At 40.0% G+C, this 12,899-nt stretch overlaps 2 long non-coding RNA genes across 2 annotated transcripts; one reads left to right on the top strand and one right to left on the bottom strand.

Annotated features, from left to right (window-relative positions):
• Window positions 1–3,652: 3,652 nt before the first annotated feature.
• LOC131497949 (uncharacterized) lies at window positions 3,653–12,249 on the top strand. Its single transcript, XR_009255231.1, has 3 exons — window positions 3,653–8,279; window positions 11,484–11,626; window positions 12,039–12,249. It is a non-coding gene; the product is annotated as an uncharacterized LOC131497949 (long non-coding RNA).
• LOC131497951 (uncharacterized) lies at window positions 11,993–12,792 on the bottom strand. The gene is made up of 2 exons (XR_009255233.1): window positions 12,531–12,792; window positions 11,993–12,197 (listed from the first exon to the last, which is right to left on the bottom strand). It is a non-coding gene; the product is annotated as an uncharacterized LOC131497951 (long non-coding RNA).
• Between the last annotated feature and the right edge of the window lie 107 nt (window positions 12,793–12,899).

The raw sequence follows: 12,899 nt of genomic DNA, 5'->3' as shown, positions 1-12,899 counted from the left end.
CTTAGGCTTTGCTGAGGGTGTTACATGATACAGGGGCTATATACCATATATTTTAATATTATAAAGTGAAAATGACTCTAAATTTCAAATACATTTGCCTCCACAAGTTTGGGTAAGAGATTGTAGAACTAATAGAATGAAGAGCTAAACCTGTATAACTTTGGGCTTGTGAGTGAAAAACCTGTTAAGTGTGGATCCTTTATTGAGATGTAAGTTCCCCATCTTTTTAGGCTGAAGCAGCCACGAGAAAAAAGGTATGACCCACATTTCTTTATATTCTGTCGCTGTTGTGGACTCAACAATTGTACTCCACTGAAGGAAATTCTGCCATCCTAGTGTATGTAGTGGTACATTTTATTCTTGGGGGGTAATTTTTTTCAGTACTTTACAGGACTTTACATTGATCAGTCTGATCCTATATGAGAAGCTGGGATTGGCATGAAGTAATGAGATTATAAGGAAGCATCTGTTCATTGTGTTCATTTTGATTGCCTATTGAACAAATAGCAATCCTGGCAAAAACTTTAAAAAGAGGCCCAGGAAGTTAGACTTACTCCCGTGATTGAGGACTTTGGGTATGCTTCTTGATTAACTTCAAAAGCTATACCTGACAGGCTTACATTAAAGGTGGTTGTGATTTTGTAGGAATCGAATTTTTGTTACAAAAAGCACTTGATGCTTCTGAAAAAATAAATTGAATAAATTTGTCATGTAGAAGTTAATTTAGGCAGAAATAACCTCATAATAAACATTCTAATAAGTTCTGCAGCTGGGTTATTGGGGAGAGAAAATTTACACTTAACGCATACCTTTGCATAAGGTGGTTGCAGTTGTAGGTAGGTGTGCAAAACAGATAGATGAAACAATACTTAAGATCTTGAGTTCTGCAGATCCTGGGTGTTTGTCTTTATCTCTTAAGCACAAAGGAGTTAACGGTCAACAAAGTTAAATGTCTTAACTCCTGTAATTTAGGACTGTAATCTGTCAACTATTGATAGAACTATCGGTGTGAAGATAATGGAAATTGAGAGCCTCTATAGAATGCTATATTCATCTTCACCAAATATGAACAAAACCACTTGTAGGGATGCCAGATGTCTAATTTTCTTTCTTTCTTTCTTTCTTTTTTTTTTTTTTTAATATTCCACTCCTGTTTGAATAAATGCTAGGGAAAACCGTATGGCCACTAGAGGGGGCTATTACACAAAATCAACCAGGAAATTATCCCTACTGTAAAACATCCCTAAAGCAAGGTGGAAAGCAACTGCCTTAATCCTATTAGCTTCAAAGTTAAGTGGGATTTTTTGAGTAAGTTTCCTTACTATAACTTTACCTTTTGCCTTCCCATCTGTTGAGTAGGAATCCATTTAGGTCTTGAATAGAGATTTACTAGTACCGAACGAACCTATAGAGAAAAATATGTCTAGGTTTGGGGACTTAGGAGAAAACGCTGTAGATGTGAATTTGCTTGTTTCCCTGTTTCCCTTGTACACCTACAGGTATAGATCAGTAAGGCCAGAAGTATAAGAATTGGATACAGGAGTAGATGTGCTACACAAAGCAATCTAGGCATAAAATTGGTCCTATACTAGGAAAAACAAATATGTATTCTGGGACCTTTATTGCTTGTTTATATGGCGTGAAACAGGTTTCTGGAATCTTCTTTCTTAGCATTACTGAAAGACTTAATGAGTATTAGTGTGTCTTAAAATCCTGCTTATTCATCAGGTTAACTGTTTACATTTGTCTGTTCTCTAGGCTTTGCTTAACTAGACACAGAGTATCTTGTGACCATAAAGTCTGTACACATAGTTCTGTCATGTTTACTTAATGCCATTTTATATTAAGAAAGCTTAAATTTCAGCATTCGTCATTCCCATCATTCCCCTCTCTATAACCTTATATTGCAAAAAAAACTCAAAGGACACAAACTTAACTCTTGTTTAAATTCACTATAAAAATACTGTTAAAAATTTTTAGATCCAGTCGATGATACAGTTTACTCAAGAAAATGGGTATGGGAGCACACACCTTAAAACATTGATGTTAGAAACGTGTATGCTTTGAAGAATAAGATTCTAAAAGAGCAAATAAAAGTATTTTTCAAGAGAGAGCAGAATCAAGTTTACACAGAGGTTGCCTGCTTAACTAACATTTTATGTGGCAAGTGTAGCCACAGAAGGTGGTTGCTGACTAGCAGGCTTGGTGCAGGTTGGATTGAGAGGACTCTAGGTTGGTTATGCCTGTGTCTTTAATCTTAGCAGTGTTAGCTATGGGGTCTCCTTAGCCGAACTTGTGAAGAAGCACTCTGAAACCAAAATTGTACAATTGGAACTCCAGAATTGACTTTGTAAAAGAAAAAAGCTGAACTTGGAGATTGTAAATTGCCAGAGGCATGGTAGAATTATGTGCTGAGGTGCTATTAGGGAAGCCTTAACACATAAAGTTTGGGATAAGTTTTCAAGTTGTGGCAACGATTAAGGTGTAAAACTTAGGAATGGACTGCTGTATCGGTCAAAAGACAACCGACAGCCTTTAAATAGGACTTGGAAGTACTGGGCTGAATCTCTCCTGCCCTTAAAGTGGCTTACTTGGAAATTTGAGTTAACAACATCTACTGTATGGTCAGTAAATTTTAAGTGTGGTTAGAATTTCATTAGTATCCTCACCGCAAGCCCCAACTGTCCACCAGCCACTGTTGGTAGGGTGATTTATTTTTATTTATTTATTTATTTTTAATGAAAAATTTATCCTGTCACTCCCTACTAGAGTATTTTGAAACCTCATTGCTTGGAGGTTAGTCTTAGAAATAAGGCACCTGAGGCCCTTGGTAACCTAGCCCCCAGCCTACCTTTATAGCTTCATCTCTAGCCCTCCCCTGATAATGCTCCATATCCCAGGACGTGGCGTTCCCCAGCATTTCTTGCATTTGGTCCTAGTGTTTTTTTTCTCCTGCAGTGCCTTCCATCTCTTCATTTAGAGAGATTTAACATTGGATAGTATGTCAAAAATCACCTCCTGGAAACTTAATGCCCGTCATACGGACAGAATCATTCCTTTGTGTGTGGACACAGACTTGTGTGTGTGTACCTTGAGTATAGTTAGGTCACCTAGCTTGCTTGCACTATCCAGCCATCTACTTCAACTTCCTTGTTTCATGAATTTTAATTTCCTGAGGAACCAAGGTGGTGTCTGGCACGATAGTCACTAAATAAACTTATTTGAATGAGCACTATTGGTCCTTCCCCTGTTCCCACAGAGTATTTCTACTGTATCTTAACTTTTGCCATTCTGTCTTGATTATCAGTGAGTTGTTTATGTATCTGTCTTTTCTAACAGGTCATAACCTTTCTTCCTCCCCCTTCCAGGTATAGCACAAAATAGCTATGCACTGAATAGACACTCAAGATAATCATTCAATTGCTTTGGAAGAGAAACCTAGAAATTTGAATGATTTCCCATTCTGAGTATCTTGAATAAGTAATCAGTAAATATAGGTCTATATTTTTTCTGTGTCTAAGTTGGGAATAAATCTTTGTTATTGATTGTGTAGTAGTAGAAGCTAAATATTTGTATGTAACATTAAAATATCATTTTCCATTCTGTGACCTCCTGGAGTGTTTCTAATTATTTTTGGAGACTTTTTTTTTTTTTTGAGTTATAAAATAAACCAAAAGTGACATCCACGTTTTAAGGCGTGAAATGTTGGCTGGCACTAAAACAAAGACAACTGAAAATGGTTCCTTTGTCCTCTAAAACTAGGTAGTAGAATTGCATACCACTTTCTGTGTAACCAGTTTTTAGCCCAGTACCATTGTATCTACAACTTGAACTAGAGCTTATTTGCCAGATACAGTTCAAAATGCTGTTCAGTTTTGTGTTCCATCTCCATTTGCCATACCAGCATCCTTATCTATACACCCAAATTCATGACTGAAGTGTTTTAGCTGATTTCATGTCAACTCCCTTAATACGAATCAACAATAGGTCTACCTTTCCAATTTATCACTATTCTCAATCACATCTTCCCTTGCTCTGGTTGATTTGGTAAATAACGGACCATGCTTGTTTTTACTTTTGTGTGTTTGTAGACCTTTCTCCTTCCCTCCCCATTAGTCACCCTGAAGCTTCCAAGTCCTGATCATCCTCTGTTAAACTTCATTCCTGAAACTATAAACTTCACATTTCTTCTCTGTGATGCATTTAATCTCACAAATTTATTTTATTACTATTGGAAGTTTTGTGGTTTTTTAGTACCCAGTGAGGTTTCTGTAGAAGTATTTGTATCTCCCATTCAGCCAAATGCAGTGCTGAAAGAACTTTTATTCCTTAGAAGCAACACACTATAGAAGTCTATTTCACAAACTTGGGTTAACTGGTTGGATTGAGAAAACTGTTGTGTTCTTAACACTGCATCAAATAATGGCTCCTCAGATGTGAAACTAGGAAATTCAAATTTAACTTCTAACCTAATCCAAGTAACTTTTCCCATTATAATGTTGCCCCAAGATCAGTCTTACAAAGTCCAGAAGAAAGTTGTTTTTGTTTTTTTGGTAAGCTGTGCACACTCTGAGAATAGATCATCAAGAATTGATGCTGTTGTCTCCCTAAGGGTAGAATGGTTCCCTCCTGGTGCTTCTTCCTGTGTCTCCTTTTTATATCATTCTTAGTCATGATTCTTAACAGAAGAAGCTTTAAATTACTTCCAGACTTTGTGGTCATACCTCAATGAGAATTCCTGCAGATTTCCCTTTGGGGTTGGATTCTTTTGGTGGTTATTTATCCAAAAAGGCATTCATATGTGAAGATTTATATAGAATTTAGGAAATGGATAATATATTTCCTTGGTTTGGGAGAATCTTAACATGACTTCGGGACCCTGCCCTGGTTAATTGTCTCAAAGCCAAGAGACTCAATAAACCTCTCCTTCACTACCAGCATCCCCGTTCCTTTTGCCTCTCATTCAACCACCCCTTCATGATCAGCTAAAGACTTAAGCATTCTTGGACTAATTAATTGCACTATAATTCTGCTTTGCTTTTCTTCACATTTATATATTGTTGCATATGATGTATGCGCTTGCATGTTGCTTTTAATCTGTTGTATAATTGTTTTGTGTACATATATTTCCCCTGGCTACATAGTAAACTGAGCAAGCACTGTTAACTTTTTGACACTTCCAAGATGCTCATATGCTAATGCCTTAATGTTTATGAATAAATCTGTTCATAAAATCCTATACAGGTGCACTGGATGGCTTAAGTAGTATGGTCCTCTAAATCAGATTGGGCTTATTTCCAAAGTAGTGACTTCAAGGGTTCATGCCCTTGCTACCTTTTTTAAAGGAAAAATGCAAAGGCATTAAATACCTTATTCTCAATGAAAGTAGTAGTTAACTATTCCATTAAATACTTTGATTCATTTTAATCTTGGAGTGGTATTAGCCTCATTTTGCAGTTGAGATAATAGGCTGAAAGATACTAAAAGTGACCGGCCCAGAACTTGAATCTTGTGAAAATTTGTTCATTTTACTACCACATTGCTTTTTTTTTTTTTTTTTTTTTTTAAAGCTAGCCTGCCTTTTTCTGTGGTGGTTTCTAGGGGCTTAAGTGAAAATCACCTGTAATATCCACCTGACGCCACCAGGGTGTCCCATGGTGCTGTCTTTGATCCATGTTTTAGTCTTAGTGGCTGTGGCCTAGAGCTCAGCAGCAGGAAGGTCAGGTGATCCCTGACTTTCTAGTATGCAGTGCAAAGCCAGCATCAGAAATGCCCTCGCCCTCTTTTAACTCCTACTAGTCAGGCTGGCCTCAGGGCACAACCAGGGCTTGGCTAGCCACTCCTAACTGGGGGCAGGCCACAAAGGACAGTAAGATAGAAAAGACCCTGTGAATGGGTAATCCACAAACATGCATTTGTTCTAGTAGCTGAATATACACTTAACACAAATTTGTATTAGTGAAAGAGATCCACTACAGAAAGATTGAATTGCTTTACTACTCGAGGTAGATGAATTTTAAAAGCCAATGTATGGCGACTTCAGTAATAGTCTGCATTACACTTAGCCCTGAGTATGTATACAACTTCTTAGGCATCCGTGTTGATATTTAACAATCCTTTATGATGATCTTTGGTGTTAAAGCTATAATTTATGTGAGAACTAATGAGGTGAAGTCTATTTAGTAGTAAAGAAATCAAATGCCTGCTTTAAATTTTTTTTTCCTTCCAATCCTTTTTAAGCACTTCATACAAATGTCTGTGATTCTTTTCAAGTTTTAATTTCTCTACTGGGAGGAGCTCCATAAAAGTATGCCCAGTGGCTAGTACAGTTCCAGACATTTAATAGGTGCTCAATTAATACTTATATATTGAAATAGCAAAACTTCCATAATAGCTATGGGATGGTTATACATGAGCCATTTCTGTAAGGAGAGAGTTAGTGAGCACTTTGATTTGTCTTTAAGCTGATTACAACCCTTTATGAAGTGGGAAAGTAGTCCCTGAGAGGTCCTGGACTGCCTTGCAAAATATGAATGAAATAAGTCATTCTGGGTAGAAATTAGCACAGCCTGAATTTGACCTTAACCATGCAATATCTCTAAGATTAGGTGTTCACCAGGGCTCTTAGAGCTACAGGGATAGGCTTACTAAGTTAAACATTACTGATGGCAGATGTTGGGTTGGTAGTGCCCTTTTCCCTTAACTGCTGCCTGTCTTCCCAGTGTGCCCCCATCCCCAAATTCTTGTGGTTTTAAGGAAATAACTGGAATAAATCCTAAACCTATCTGTAGTAGTCCAGCACCCTTTTCAGTTTTCTCATGTCTTTGGTGAGAGGCTAATCACAGATTACTGTACCAATTTGGACCCTTCTGTCTGCTTTGCCTAAGTGATCAGAATAACTGAGCTAAATTAACATATCAAACATATGGGGGCTTCCTCAAGCTTCATGAGTTTTTCTGAGTGTACTGTGTAGGGGACTGGATGAATAATTGGGAATAAAAGTTACTAGTTCCAGTGTTCCTGAGAAGCATCACTAAAGGATTTTTTTCATCCCTTAATTATAATTCTATAAATGCATTAATAGATTGTTCTGAAGATGCACTTCCATATATGAAGAGTAAGTATATTGCCTTTCCTATCTAAAGTGCAAACTACTAAAAGGCAGAAATGTGTATCCTAACCCCCAGAATGCCTGTTTCTGGGATTACTTTATACCTACCTGATGCTCCCAGAAACTTTTCCACCGGCTTAGATTGACTATTTGTGATTAAGTGTTGAATGAAAGGTGAGAGAAAGTGAAAGGAGAGGTGGGGCAGGCAGAGTAAGCTGGAAAAACGACGAAATAGCTGGGAGCTGAAGGGGGGTGGGAGGTACTTATGTAAGGTCAGTAAAACAAAAAGAAGAGGACAGGGTCAGGCCTTGGGGCTAGAGAGCTAATTCTGTCAACTAGTAGAGATTTGTATGCTTTGTTGAAAAGATAACTTCAGGAGAAAAATCTAGATTCTCCCATCTTCCCTGTTTACCAGAGTAAATTGTTCATCAAGTCAACCTACACTGTCTTCTAGGGATTCTGGTCCTCTTCAGTTCTAGCAAAGAGCCTGTTGTCTCTGCTCAGGCAATCAAGGATACAATGTTTCGAGTAGTATTTGTGGATAGCTGTAAGCTTGATGTTTTATTCACAGCTTAAGGAGCAACTGTGGAGTACAGCTGTTGTCCCTATGTTGAGCTTTAACAGCTTGCCAGGTTCCTGCACCTGCTTGTAGGCCTGGACCCAATGACTGAGCTTTAGGCAGTGTCTAGTTCAGGGACTGCTCAGGGTCAAGAAACATCTTTAAAGGAGTGAATTCCCTCCTTAGCCAGATGTTATGCTGTCGTGGCCTTGTGTTGCCATCTCTTGGCTTACTTTCTAGAGTGGAGCAGCCTTCCTAAAGCTTAGTCTAGCTAGTCTTGTGATGCCGCTTCAGTGTCTTAGGTCACTACTGCTCACTTCCCTCATGCAGGGAACATAATACATCAGTTCCTCAACACCTGTTTCATTATTCCCTGTTCCCTTTTTTACCAGGAATGGAGGGATCTACAGCAGAACATCAGATTGACCCGATGAGGCTTTTTCTTAATTCTAGGTCCATGAAAGGGAGAGGAAGGACTACGGACTCAGAAAGAGGGAACCATAAGATCCGCCTGTATTAATTAATATGCTAACTCTTTGGAGATTTCTGAGAAACAATCCTTCCTGAATTCTGGACTACTAAATCTGGTGTGAAGAAATTATCAATGAGGTGTGTCTATCAGGGTTCGGGTTAAAGAATATTCATTTGATTTATCTGTATTTGCTCCGCCCCTACTCTTCACGACATTTGGACAGGCATTAATAAGTAGTGATCTCTTGTTGCAAATGAATAGTGCTTTTCTGGTAATGCAGATGAAACAGCACAATGCTGTTCAGTTTCATTACATCCATCTTTTAACTAGTGGAATGTGTGTGGGGTGGAGGCTAAAGCCACTGAAAAGAGTTTTACCTCTGTACCAGAATAGCTTCATGTAAGGATTTAATTTATGTTTTTGACTATTAGCATGATGATGTAACTGAGCTAAGCTTTTAGTTGGGTTTAGGCCCACCAAGTTTGTGTGACTTGTTAGGTATCAACTTTTTTCCAAGCTGAGCCATTCATTACCCGGGGCTTGGGGCATCTGAGGGCAGGGAGGAACAGGTGGCCAAAGGAGAAATGTTTGGTGCCTGAGAGTATGTTTTCCAGTTGTATTGAATTTCTTACTTGGTGTATTTTTGACCTGTCTTACTTTCTTTCCTTCTTATGTGCTATGCTATTTTGCTGGCTATTTGTTAGATGTTCTCTGTCATTTAGGAGTTGTGAAACGGAAGTTAGCTTTTCTACTTAAATGCTTTGTGGATGGAACTGATAGGTTTAACATTGATTTCTGGTAGCTTCTTTCTAGAAGAGTTAAACTGATAAATGTGTTTCTATGGCTTTGGACTTGTTTTTGGCATCTTGGGGATGAGACCCTTCTTAGAAACAAGTGTTTTAGAACCCTCAACTACTAGCTGAACTAAATGTCTACCAGGAAAATGAGTGGATTTATTTCCTTTACCTTTGTTCTCTGTGATTGTCTAGCTGTCAAGGAACTTAAATAGGTATTCAGAGAAAAAAATTCTCCCTTGTTTCCCCTTCCTCACCTTACCAGTTAAAGCAGAAATAACTAGTGATGACACTTTAGGTGGTAGAATTGAAACACAAACCCAGCTTCTGACCACATGGGCCACAGGCAATTGGCTTAAGCCCTTAGTGTGGTTATGAAGTTGGGGTGGACTGGAAGGGGGTGGGGAGATTACTTCTGCTTTCCTCCTGAGAAGCTTGGCTGGGTGTTGTTGTTTTGGTTTGGTTTGGAGAAGGGGGGCGGGGTGCTTCCTTTGGTAAAATGTTCTTCCTTTCCTCCTTGATTGCATTGAGGCTGGTAATGAAGGGTAAACACTTCTCTCTGGCCAATGTCTTTTTGGTATTTGCAAATATTCCATTCTTGGCTTTTCCTAGATTTGTTGTCAGTTCTAGCTTTTTTGCATGAAGAATAAGTCCATTAACTTGACAGATTTGAAGCCTCTTCTAACTTCTTTGGAGTAGATATTCCCTACTGAAAGTTTTGGATTTGATTTGTTTTCAATTTGCTGAGAAGTCTTACTTGGGGACAGGTAATTGACAACAGCAGAGATGTTTCCTATTCCTGGGATTCTAAATCTAATTATAACCCCAATGTACTCACAGGATTTTAAAATTCTCTCCGAAATAGGAAGGCAATATCCTGTTACTTTCTAATGTTTGCTAAAAGTTGTCTTTAGAAAAGCTGATCTAAGTTTTCAAGTAATCTCTACCACCAACGTGGGACTCAAACCTATGGCCCCCACATCAAGAGTCACATGCTCCTCCAACTGAACCAGCCAGGCACCCCCTAGAAAAGCTGATCTTAATAGGTATATTCCTTTGTCATGTGTCATTAGCCTTTTGTCAACTTACATTAGAGCTCTTAAAAAGAGAGAGGGATGAGGCATGGTGAAAAACCTGTTACTTTGAAAGAAAGTGAGAGGAATAATTAACTGTTTTTGTGGAGTTCACAGCCCCAAAATTAATCTAGAACCAACTAATAGCACCAATAAAAATATTTACTTAGGACTTCTTATATTACAGGAAATGTTCTAAGCATTTTACATACATTTCTCATTTAATTCATGAGTCATCACTGTGAGATAACGCATTTATTTTGTCCTCATTTTCCAGATGAGGAAATAAATCCCTGGAAGGTTAAATGACAGGTTATATAAGCTGGGGCAGAGGAAGTGGGAAAGAAGAACCTGAATAAGATGAGGAGGAGGGGATCTTGAGTTTTATTTGGGTGGATGTAGGCACACTTTTTTTTCTTTTTTTGCTTAGACACCAAACATTTCAGTTATCATATTCTAAGGTAACACCACTGATTCACCCACTGAAAGTTGTTCACAGTAATCAGGATGAATTTACTGTCTTTAGACATCCTTAGTCTTTTCACTTTCTCCAGTACTGTCTGTGGAAGCTGGTTTGAGGAGAGGCTCATTTGTTTGTGGTTAAGGATATTGTCTGTCCTAAGGGTAGAAATGCCCCTTCTAGGGATGGAGTCTTTAATCTTATTGGTTAACCTCCTTATATTCCTCAAAACATTTGGACCTGATTGTTTTTGAGTAATTGTTCCAAACTTTTGGATATTTTCCCTCTGGAAAATATCCCAAGGTTTAAAATTTCATCTGAATTTAAAAAGTTGTTAAATTTTCTTTTTAAGGGAGGGTTTTGGGGAGCAATCAGGAATTTGGGTTTCCTCTCATGGATAGAGATAAAATTAGCCATTTTCCTCAAGAAAAGTGATACTTCTGAATCCCAGCTCTTCATTAATGAGAACTGGACTGTTTTCACTTGACCTCTACTTCCTGTTGGTGGGAAACAGAGGTGCTGTGAGAAAAATTGCTGGAGAAGGGTTTCTAGATCTCGGAATAAGTTCAAGAGTCTGGCAATATTGTCATTAGAATAATGGTCTTCATAAGCACTAGTTTTCATGATCCTAAAGCTTCATTTTTAACACCCTTTGAAAGGCTGTAAAGTAGGAAAGGCTAAACTGGGGAGGAGGAAAACTTAGTAGATAAATTACATAGACCTTGAGGTGAATCTGTGATCAAGAAGCAGAGACGTGGAGTCACTGAATGAAAATGAAAGAACAGGCAGTGTCTACAGTCAGAACTGAAAGGTTTTAGTTTACCTAGTTAATTCCTTAGATTTACATCTTAGTTCCCTCCTTATCTTGCATGTGCATATAAACTTAGGCTTACTGAGCCATTTTATTTTTCTCCCCAAATAAGACTAATTTTATAGGAGACATAGGGGCCACTGCAGCAGCTTAGCTGAGGAACGTATGAGAAACTGTTCATTTTCTGTCCTCTCCTGTCTTAGGCTGATCTGTCCCTTGATGTGCTACCTGCTTCTGCTACCGACCCATACTGCAGACTTCTCATTCATCCCCAAGGCCTCCAAGCAATGTCCAATAGGGAATCGACTCTAAAAGGAACCAGACCAGACCAGACCAGACCAAAAAGGTGTGCAGCCCTTTCATTGTGGTGACTGAGGGAAGGAAAGAATGGGAGGGGGGTATACATGTGTAGTGGATGGAAGGGAAACACAGACTGTCAAATTACTATCTCTCTTCAGTTTCTTTTAGAATAGAATTCTGCAACCATACTATCACTATTGTGTCAATATAGGGGAAGTCCAAGATGGTGACCTTGATTAGAATATGTCTGGAGAGGAATAAATGGAGTGTGCGAGATAAGAGACCGTTGGTTATGAAGGATGTTGAAGTCCTGAAATAATGTGACCATCTGAGGAATTTTTTTAAGCCAGAGTTTATAAAAATATCACCAATACAGCCTGCCCCCTCACTGCCCGCCACAGGAGACTTCTCGGACTGGAGACATTGGTTTAATAATAGCTTGTCTCTGATATTCCCAGTAGCTACCTCTCTGAGGAGAGGATAGCAAACGTTCAGGACATCATCCTACAAAGTTCCAGCAGCAGTGACGCCTACACGGAAGACTTGGAACTGCAAACAGAGGCTGGGGTCACCTCAGTGACATCTGACGCCGTCCAACCACAAGTTCGATTTTTGTTCTGTGGGGCGAGAAAGACTGTACTAAAAGACAAAAATAATTTCTTATCTATACTTCCTCACTTGTTTTTGTTTGTTTTTTTGGCGGGAGAGGGGGATGTTGGGGCAAAATTTCCTATCCTCTCTGGCGTTAAGGGGAGGATGGGAAAGCTCAGCCCTTCGCCCAAGAATAAGCCAGTAATGACATCTCTACGCGTGGGAAGTGTTTCCCTCAGCTGGGAGGATCTGAGGCTGCACCCCAGTGGGATTCCTTGCTAGAGCTGGAGGGCCGCTCCGAGGTAGATGCACATCGTAAGCAGGAGTGCGGAGGGGTTAGCGCGCTGGGGATGAAATACCAGACGGGAGAGACACTCCAAGTCCTGGGGGCTTCCCCCAATTTGGAGGCACGGTAGTGCGGCGCATACGGGACTGAAGAGCCAGGTGACCGCCGTGGCCTGCGCCTGCCGCCGAGGGTCTGACAGGGACGCGACGCTGCTGGGCACCGCGTTGGAGTCCCGGGAGACGGCGCCGCAGTGCCCAGCGAGTCCGCGCCAGACCCTGGCGTCCTCCATCTTCTCTCCTGCGCTCCCCCTGCTCCGGCTGCCTGAGCCGCGGACCGCAGCACCACACACCCCCGCGGGGGGGGACGCCGCGCCCCATCCCCGCCCCCGGCCCCACCCCAGCCCCCCCGCGGAGGCCCTGACCCCACCGCCGGCTGGCGCTGG

Source organism: Neofelis nebulosa, chromosome 16 (assembly GCF_028018385.1).
Source record: "Neofelis nebulosa isolate mNeoNeb1 chromosome 16, mNeoNeb1.pri, whole genome shotgun sequence".
NCBI classification, from domain to species: Eukaryota; Metazoa; Chordata; class Mammalia; order Carnivora; family Felidae; genus Neofelis; species Neofelis nebulosa.
The sequence above is the reverse complement of the archived record's forward strand: the minus strand, read 5'-3'. Positions and strand labels throughout refer to the sequence as shown.